Source organism: Camellia sinensis, chromosome 7, assembly GCF_055761805.1.
Source record: "Camellia sinensis isolate YWXY chromosome 7, ASM5576180v1, whole genome shotgun sequence".
Lineage (NCBI taxonomy): Eukaryota > Viridiplantae > Streptophyta > Magnoliopsida > Ericales > Theaceae > Camellia > Camellia sinensis.
Window position 1 is genome coordinate 151,555,501 of NC_138967.1, and position 9,967 is coordinate 151,565,467.

A 9,967-nucleotide genomic window follows, 5' to 3' on the forward strand; every position below is an offset into this window, starting at 1 on the left:
TCCCTAACCTTTGGGGTACATCCCTTTGTTTCTCCCTCTTCGGTTAAAAGCGTTCGGAATACGTTCCAATGCTCACACCATTTCGAAACACCGGGATACGTCCCTATGTTCCTTGCTTGATTATAAGTAATGCTCGGCTTCGTGCATTGTCTTGCATTTTGCCCCTGCCTTCGGGCGCATACCTTGTTTGTCTTGCATGTCTGTCTAAGTCTTCGGCCTTGTCAAAAATGGGTCGTCTCTGGGCTTTGACATTCACTCACATCATTGTTATGACTTTTGAGTTCTGTCAAAGAGGGGCAACTGTAGACACCCCGTTTTCGACCGTCCTCAAGACTTGGACGTCACCGTTTGAACACTCGGTGATTATCCATGTTTGTGTTCGTTTGGAGTTCCCGATGGTCTCGGCTACGCGCCCTGCCTCAGGATCTCCGCACTCGACCGTTTTGTGTCTGGTTTTGCACCAAACACTTGTGTTTTGCCTTGGAGGGGCAGGGAATGCCTCGTGAGGCATCCTCACACACCACCGGCAGTGGCTAGAGGCCACCGGCTGGTTTTTGTTGCCATCGGCAATGTATGTGGCCGGTCGGCACTCTTTGTTGCCGGTCGGCAGTCATTTTTGTCAAAATGACATTTTTGGCCAGCCGACTACTGTTCATCTGCTTTTGCAGATATTTTAGGACAGCTGTATGGCTTTTTGTTCCCCTCCATACACGTGTATGGAGGGATGGCTTCCTTGTTAGCTTACCTGTAAGCTTTACAAGATTGGCTCCTCTATAAGAGAAGCCCTCCCCTCTTGGCTTTAGGGTTGGACATTTTAGAGATAAAAAATATAGAGAAGAGCTCTAGTTTTAGGGTTAGGGTTTGATACACATTCTCTCTCTCTTTTTCCCTCTTGTGTGTGTCTAGGTGCATTTGTGTCTTACTATTGCACACAAGCACATAATATTACACCTTCCCTTGGCTACTGAGGTTCCAAGAGGTTGTTCTTGAAGTTCTTGGGTGGTTTTGAGCTTGAAGAACCAGCTGGTCCACCATTTTTGAAAAAAGTCTTCAAGGGTAAGAAATTTGCCTTTATATTCCCCATTTTTGCATTGTTTTTTTACCTATCTTAGAACTATTTTTGTGCTTAGTGTATAATACAAAAACGTTCTGTTTTTAGTCCCTCTAAATAGTTTGTTTAGAGTGTTTTGTGGTTTGGAGGAGTTTGACCCCTCTTAGGCCTTGAAAGGCCCCATTTTGTGCTATTTTGAGTGAGCTCCGGGACCTTGATGTTTGGACCTCCTCACCACTGAAATCTTGAGGGATTTCAGAGGTGAGGATGGTTCCTTGAGGTCCTAGGGAGGAGAGGGCCACCCCCTCTCCTTGTTGTCCTTGAAAAGGACCATTTTTGGCCTCTTGATGGAGTACCTAGCTAAGCTTCATGTTGATCATGCCTTGGCTATTTTTTGTGCCTATTATGTCATAATATGCCTCTGTTTTTCGTTGGTTTTGGTACACCATGCATGCTTAGCATACCTACCTTGTAATGCCATGTTTAGGCCCTAACATGCCTTAGGTTGTAAACCCTTGTTCAAGGATGTTTTAGGCTTAGCCTTGTGAAGCTTGTGTGCTTATTTTGCCATGCTAGAGGTCTGTCCATAGTTGTTTGGGTCGACCATGGCATGCATTATATGCCCCCTTTGCATTTTGGCTTGTTGGCCTCAAGTGTGTAAGTATGTAGCATGCACTACTTGCTTTATTCTAATGATTTGGCATCATTTATAGCATAATTTCAACCCCTGTGACATACTTGTATGCTTGCTTTGGACACCTCTTTGAAGCTTTGGAAGCTTGACTTGCATGCTCCATGTTTTGGTCATTGTGCATGCTTTTGATTTTTAGCCATTTAGATGCCATCTAGGTGTCCCTTGGGTGTTGTTTAGGTCTGCACTAGACCTATTTTAAGTCCTCTTAGCCTTGTAAGGCTTGGTTGATTTAGTCTTGGTTTAAGCCTCTTGGCTTGCCTTGGGTTTTTGGTTTCGTTTGCATGGCTTGTTTGTCTTGTTTAATTGGCTTAATACTCTTTGTAACATGATTTTCAATGCTTACCTTGCATGCTAATTGTCCATGATATCTCTTTTGAAGTGTGCTTGAGAGTTGTCCCATTTGTGCCTAAGTGTTGGCCCTTTAACATGTGCATGTGTGTATGTGTCTTTAGTCCTTTGTTTTGGTCACTTTGGCCGCTGTTTTAGGCCTATTTAGAGTTGCCTAAATCATGTATAAGTCCACATTTTCATCAGTTTGCATTGCCTCATGTTTGCTTGTATGCTTGCATAAGTGTCTTGCCATGCCATGTTGCATCCTTAGCTTGCATGCCTAGGTTGTATTGCATCTTGCATGCATGCCTTGTTCCTTGACTTGGTGATAGGAATTGGGCCTTGGTTCGTTTGTTTGGTTTGCATTTTATTTGACATGAAAGTTGCACACTTGATTCCTTGGGCCGTGATGCATGGAAATGCGCGATTGGCGGTCCGAGAATCGAGACACATGCCCTTTTGAGTCACAAACATGATAGGGGACATGATTGGTGCATACATTGCTTGAATTGTATTGCCATGCAAGTTCTGTCCTCTGCTGCTGTGAGTTGCAGGTTCTGCAGGCATTCTTTGCCGACCGGCAGTATACATTGCATACCGGCAGTAAATCACCAGCCGATGGATTCATTTGTGCCGGTGACCACAATTCACTGCCGGTGGTAATCCTACTCAGCCGGTGGTGATTCCCAGTATCCAGAGAGGCATCCTTGAGACTTTAAATACCACAAATTGTCTTCAGAGAGGCAGAGCAGGGAAAACAGAGGCAGACTATGCATGGCCGTGCACTTCCGAGTGGGACCCGAGCACGCGCTGCATCTGGCTCTCCTCCCGAGACGGTTTTCTGCTTTTCCTAGTTTAAATTAGTTTGTTAACTGATTAGGCAATTTGTGGTATTTAATTAGCTTGCGTAGTTAATTAATTTGTATTATTTATTTGGTCCCTCCGGGCGAGGGCAAATCTGTAATAAGTGTGTGTGAGTGGTGTGTATGTCTTCCAATCCCCAATTCTTTCATCCCTTTTATTTACCTGCTTTGATGATTAGTATTAGGGCACGTTTAAATTAGCATACCTCATGCAATGCATGCGTGCATTCATTCATTTGTCCTGCATGCACCGGGCTCGGTACATCATGCTAACTGCATTTGTATTTCAATCCCAAATTGAATACGTGCATTAATTGATTGCATTTCACATGTCATGTTTAGATTAGCCGAGCCCATTCTAGTAACATTTTGTATGCGATGCATTAGGCACTTAACATGAACTAGGATCACGCATGTTTGCTAACTAATTTATTGTTTTGGTACGGAGTACGATGTAAGTATTTATGCTTTAGCATCTCGCATGCGTGTGAATGTTAACATGATAGCATGCTTACCATGTGGCTAGATGCTAATGTGATAAACTGTTTGAATGCCTGTGGGTGAAGGTTTGATTGTTTGAGTTGGAAAAACTCGTTGAAATCCGTATTTTAGCCTACTTGCGAGTAGCAAATTCCAAAGTACTTTTTTTTAAGACAAACGGATATGCAATGCTCATTTCCAAATTAGACAATCTAGTCTATACTTGTTTGCCGTGCGCATAACATAGTAATGCTAGGCTAATAATTGGTTTAAGAACACATAACGTTTTCAAAAACGGATATCATGGTTAGTAGAGGCCGATCTTCGGACCAGGCGAGAGGGGGTGCTCATAGCTGACCTTCCCCAATCGTACCCTAGCTCCCGAACCGAGACAACTCCGGTGATGACGGACATGTGGCTTTCGGCACCGAGTCAGGGTTTCCTAAATTCCCCCTTAAAAAATATTTAGGTGACAACTTTGTATCTGGCAAAGCAGTCCATGTTTGGCACTTCTTTTCAAAATCTGTTTCTCAAAACGATTTGCCAGATTTGGACTCTTTGGTTCAAGATTAAGAACCGAGACACAAATCGAGTCCGAGCTGTAGTGACCCCAAAATGAACAGAACGGGAGCTCACCCTCCTGGGGTGTTCGGGGACGTCTACAATGACATGTTTATCGACATACCCATGCTTCATAGTGTCAAGATAACTAGGTGAGATTATTGTTGAATTTTTTTGTTACGAAAGATAGAAATACAAAATTAGAAACGGAATAAGTTCAGCAAAAAAGAAGTCTTGTTCGATATAGATTTTTGACATCAGCTAGTTCAGGTAATAAATTTTTTTATAACTTTAACAAGTTTTACACTTGGCTTACCATTGCAATACTCAACTAATTTCACAATACAAAATTAGACTACAAGCATGAGAACACACATTCAAGTCAGAAACCATTTTGTTCCACCCCTGTTTCTCTGATCTCTACTAATATGAATGAACCACTTTGATTATTTTCTTTCCTTTGTTTTGATTGCTAGATTTCTATAAATCATTTTATAATATTTCATTTCCTCTTGCTGCAGTTCATCAATTTTTGCTACAAGTGGTGTCTTGATATGATTGGATGGCGAGTGATGTGTTGGTATGACTGGATAGCAAGTGATGTCTTGATATGTACTGCATCATGTGGACAACAAACATTAGTTAGTAGATTGTCCACAAATGTTGAGCTTAAAACTTGTATTCTTAGTAGTGAACAAACAATATTGAATTTTAGATGTTAAATTGAGTGGGTTTGTGGCTTGGAAATAGTTTGAGGGAGTATTTGAATTCAATAGAGTTAATAATAAATTGTGACTATTTTGGTTTGGCTTAGATTTTTGCATCTTTTTGTAAGTTGAATGAATGATAATAAATAAAAGTTAAAAATACTTCTCTCCACTTTGAAGATAATTTATTTATTTACAACTTAATGGATTTATTATTCTCTAGTAAGTTGCAAGTAAAATTGCACTAAATTGTTGAAACATAGATTTGAAAATAAAGAATAATAAATTGCACCAAACAGTCTTTATATTGGGAAGTGTCATTATTTGCTAGTTATATATATATATATATATATATATATTAGCCCTATATCTTTTCTTCTTCATCTTCTTTTTCTTCTTCTTTTCTTTTGTTAAGAACTTAATGCATTTTGCTCTTGATACCTAAGGGGTATTACTTTTGGATTGGCCATTTGGCCAAACATGCATAACCTCAATCAGAGCAACTCCAATGGTTCTGCTAAATGCCTTGCCAAAGCCAAAAAATTAGCTTCAGTTCACAAAATCACTCTAATGGTGAGGATCGCGGTTTTGTTGGTGAGTAAGATACCTTTAGGTTCTATCATTGTATTTAAAGTTCTCTTATTTCTTGCTGCTACAAAATTTTTTCTTTGGAATGATTTTGACATTTATATTGGGAAGTACCATTATTAGCTAATTTTTTTTTTTATATAAATTAGCCCTAGATTTTTTTTCCTTTTCAAATTTTTTTTTTTCATTCAAAACTTAATGCATTTTGCTTTTGATACCAAACGGGTATTACTTTTGGATTGGCCATCTAGCCAAACTTGCATAACCTCAATCAGAGCAACTCCAATGGTTCTGTCAAATGCCTTGCCAAAGCCAAAAAAATTGGCTTTGGTTCACAAAATCACTCCTCTGATGGTGAGGTTCTGTCATTGCATTTGAAGTTCTCTTATATTTAAAATTTTCTTATTTCCTACTCTTGCAAAAAAATTTCTTTGGGAAGGATTTCCTCCTGTGGATCATCCTTCAAATTAATGGACCAACCAAATCTAATAAAGAGAGATTATTTGGAGAACATTGTGCATAATGCTTTAGATCAAATGAACTCACTCAATCATCTACATTGCATAATTACAAAATGATAACTTAGACTGAACCCCAGTTTTGCAATATCATTTTGCAACATTTTAACAATTTTGCTAAACCAGTAACAACATTCATAACTAGATTTCTTCCTTCAGAAACACTATCATTTTGATCTGCACCAACATTAAAATAAAAAAATTAAAAAGAATTTTAAAAAAAAAAACCTATCAAATTTACAGCGACCCCAGATTATAAGACACCACTAAAGGCATGATTCACCGTTCTGCGGTTCCCTGACAATCTAGATCTCTTGTATTTAGCAGGTCTCTAGAAAGGGATCTGCAAACAAAACAAAATTTCAAACATAATCGTTGCCATTTAAAAAATTGCATAGCTTAGTTCCAATAGCAGTTTAATTTACATAATTCAACAAACAAATTGAAAAGGTAGGTAAGGAAAGAAGCTCTTCATATGAAAAAAAAAACCCAATTGATAATAGAGACCAACCAAAATACTCTTGTTTATCTTCTTCCCATAAGTAGTAGGTACGCTTGTAAACTATGCCTATACTTTGATATAAAAATCAAGCAGCATGATAAACACTATAAAATGTAGAACAAGGCTAATAGTTTAAAAAGACAAGTTCAAATAATCAAATGAAAATAGCAGTATCGTAATACAACAAAATGCACTCACAGATGTCCTGTAGATTTCTACACACAGGCAACTAGACAAGCATTGCACCAACCAAAAGAGTAACTACTTGGGGGCCAACTACACAAACTCTTTCGACAGTTTAGCTCAATGTGCCCATACTATTCATTAAATCATTGCCTATTACCTTTTCTAAAAGTCCAAATGCAAATTTCTATTGGATTTCCTATAGTCTATATCAACCCATCCTTTCCAGAGTATATGCAACCTCAATTTGAAATTAAAATAAATAAATAAAGAAAATGTGCTTTCCTGCTGGTTTCCTATGGCATTATCTTTGCTATCTTTTCGACCATTTGGTTGGAAAGAATGGATAGAATTTTTAATGAAAAGGAATCTGAAGTTGATGCTTTGTTGGACAAGGTTAGGCATCTCACATCAGTTTGGGCCTATGTGTCTCCCTCTTTCAAGGACATACCCTTTTTTCGATTACTAGGGATTGGGTTGTTGTTTGTTAGATATAGGTGGTTTATTTTATGTTTTAGTTGATGCTTCTTAGGTTTTTGTATAGATCTCTCGACTTTGTACAAGGGCATTTTGTCCACCCCTTGTTTTCATCTTTTAGTTTAATAATATTGTTTTGTTATTGTTCAAAAAATAAAAAATAAAAAAAAGGACAAAAAAAGAAGAAAAAAAAGTGCTTTGTAAGTAAATTTTGAAACATCTATGACCTAACTTTTTAGTTTTAGTAAGATAATGTATAGGATGCAACTGCAAATCAATTCAATCTCCAAATTTGTTTCACTGTTTCCATACTTGTTCATATTATTCAACAACCACATAATAGAAAAAGAATCAAAATCTCATAGCCCTCAATATATATGGGGACTACTAGAAATTATTTATAAAAAAACAAATTCATAATTAAAATTGGAACAAGAATGATTTTTCTTTTTAATAATTAAAGGACACACGCAACTAAAAAGAGTGGGAATATATCGCCATGACAAGGTTAACATGGTTCCTGAAAAATAGAATCAAGAGTATTCTCAGCAATCTTAAACCACTTCTAACTAATCCATCAGGCTTCTATCAGAATTCCTTGTGAAGAAAAACAAGAAAAATAAACTTCTAGTATCTGTGATTAGGGGAAAAACTAACAAACAAAAATCTTAAAGGTTATAGCACATTCATCAGTTGACATATATACTTAATGTGGGAATTGAAAATATCCTAAGACATCTAGGTTGTACAATACATTCATCAATTGCACCACATGCACACATGAATGGATTTGTTGAATAATAATCTAGTTAACAAACACTTGGACTAAGTTTCCAATGTAAAAAGACAAACACTAAAAAAAAAAAAAAAATCTAATAATAAGCAAAAAATGATACCCCAACTACGTAGGTCGCATTACCTTAATAAACAGACTAAAGTTTGAATCTCCCTACCTTACCTAACACAAACATGACAAAGGAAAAGAAAATACTATCAAAATATTTTATAAAAAATTAAAAAAGAAAGAAAGAAAAAGAAAAAGAAAAAAATGAAGCAAGAAGAGAATAGAGACAGAGGACAATATTTCATGCAACACTAAACTCAAGCTGCTACCCAGCTCAATTTCCCCAAGGTTTAGTTTGGAAAGCAAAGAGCATGCAGGTCAAGCCTCCACCAAGGAAACACACAGGCACTATGGCACTTGTTTATCTATCCTAATAGATGTACTTATCAAAAAATTAAATAAAATTTAATTTCATGAAGGCAGTGTCATCTTACTAAGTGAACAACCTCAACCTCATCATAGGGCACAATCAATGCTAGAAACTATCTAGTTGTCCTAGATACAGTTTAATTTATGAATTCAATTTTACCTTTCATATGGACTAATAAAAATTCATAAAAATTTAAATTGAATTGCCCATTTACCATTGCTCCACGAGCATTGAATAATTTCTCCAATTTACCAACTGAATCAAAATCAAAATCAAGTTACACAGACAATTTAATCAATTAAAAATATAATAAGTTAACTACAATGGATACAGAAATAATCCCAACCCCAAACCTAAATTTTTCAACCCTTATTTTTCAATTGAAACCCCAGGCCATGAAACACATATTACATTCAAACTATAAATAGGCAAGAGACGAGATAAAATATAGAAAACAAAAATTAAAAAAAAGAACAAGAAAGACAGTAACCAACTAGGCAAAGAATCCATTATTAGATATGATGTATCAAATTCTACCAACAAATTTCACCCAATATATCTTATAATCAAGTTGTGCAATACAATTTGATTCATATAATTGCCTATTTATCGAGAAATGAGGCTTTAGGGATATCAAGCCATACCTCTTCAATGAGAACTCTTTTGAACCAATAAGCTACTTGAGAAGACAGAGATCTTCAAGAAGCCTTCAAAAGCAAGAGATAAGAGTAAGAGATGATAACAAGCAAGAGAATTGACAGGCAAATCGGAGAGAGAGAGAGATAGAAAGAGAGAGAAACCATCGATTCGGAGCAAGGAGGAGAAAATTTTAGGGATTTTAGAGCCATACCTCTTCAATCCTTGCAGAGACTACGACTTCGATCTCCATTTGTGGAAGACGGCTAGAGAAGAGAGAGAGGGGAGTCCTGTTTAGCCAAACCACAGACACACACACACACACAGAGGGGGGTGACTGATGAAAGTAGAGAGAATGGCTAGGAAAGTTTCAACAGGTTTAGCAGGTAAATGGTATAAACTGTATAAAATATTAAAGGGTTTAGATTAATTTGATCAAATCTAAGGGCTAAGAGTTAACTTGCATATGGTATGCAAGTTTCAAGCCTTGCACACTACAACACTTTAATAAGATAAATTACAAATATACCTCCTGACATTTGTTAAAATAACAAATTTTTTCATTAGGTTTGAGAAATTGCATCCCACCATTTGATATAACTAGTAATTATTAATAAATAAAACAACTAGGAGCCTCCAAGTGTAACCAAATTCCAAATTATGAAAATAGTAATATGACTGTCTCTAGTGTTTTGAAAGCGAACTAGGCAGTGCAGGCGAGCTTGACCCTATGAGCCAACTGTAAGACTTATTTGGATAATTTCATTTTTTAATATTCTATTCTAAACCCTTATATGTAAATCATCAATGACAAGACTAACATTCATTCAACAACCGCTATTATAATAGAGTAACACTACGAACCCACCTTATCAACTCATAAATTATTTAGAATTATTACTTTATGGTTACAATTTATTTCAAATATAAACCTTTTATTACATAAATTTAATCTACACTACACAACCGTTAATCCCAAAAATTCTAGGTTGATAAATTTGGAATCACGTATCTATTATAATATCAATTACAAGACTCGTCCTGATATAATAACTGAAATTAGAAGTTTCAACATATTTATTTACAAAAGTATTAAATGATAAATATAAGAAAGAATTATAATTTAGTGTATTTTTTCAAAAAAAAAAAAAAAAACATTCAAA

The 9,967-nt window shown here is 36.3% G+C and overlaps 1 long non-coding RNA gene across 1 annotated transcript; it reads right to left on the reverse strand.

Moving 5' to 3' along the window:
- Positions 1–5,800: 5,800 nt before the first annotated feature.
- Positions 5,801–9,568, reverse strand: LOC114293317 (uncharacterized). The gene is made up of 3 exons (XR_003640026.2): positions 9,019–9,568; positions 8,813–8,875; positions 5,801–6,135 (listed from the first exon to the last, which is right to left on the reverse strand). It is a non-coding gene; the product is annotated as an uncharacterized LOC114293317 (long non-coding RNA).
- Positions 9,569–9,967: the final 399 nt, after the last annotated feature.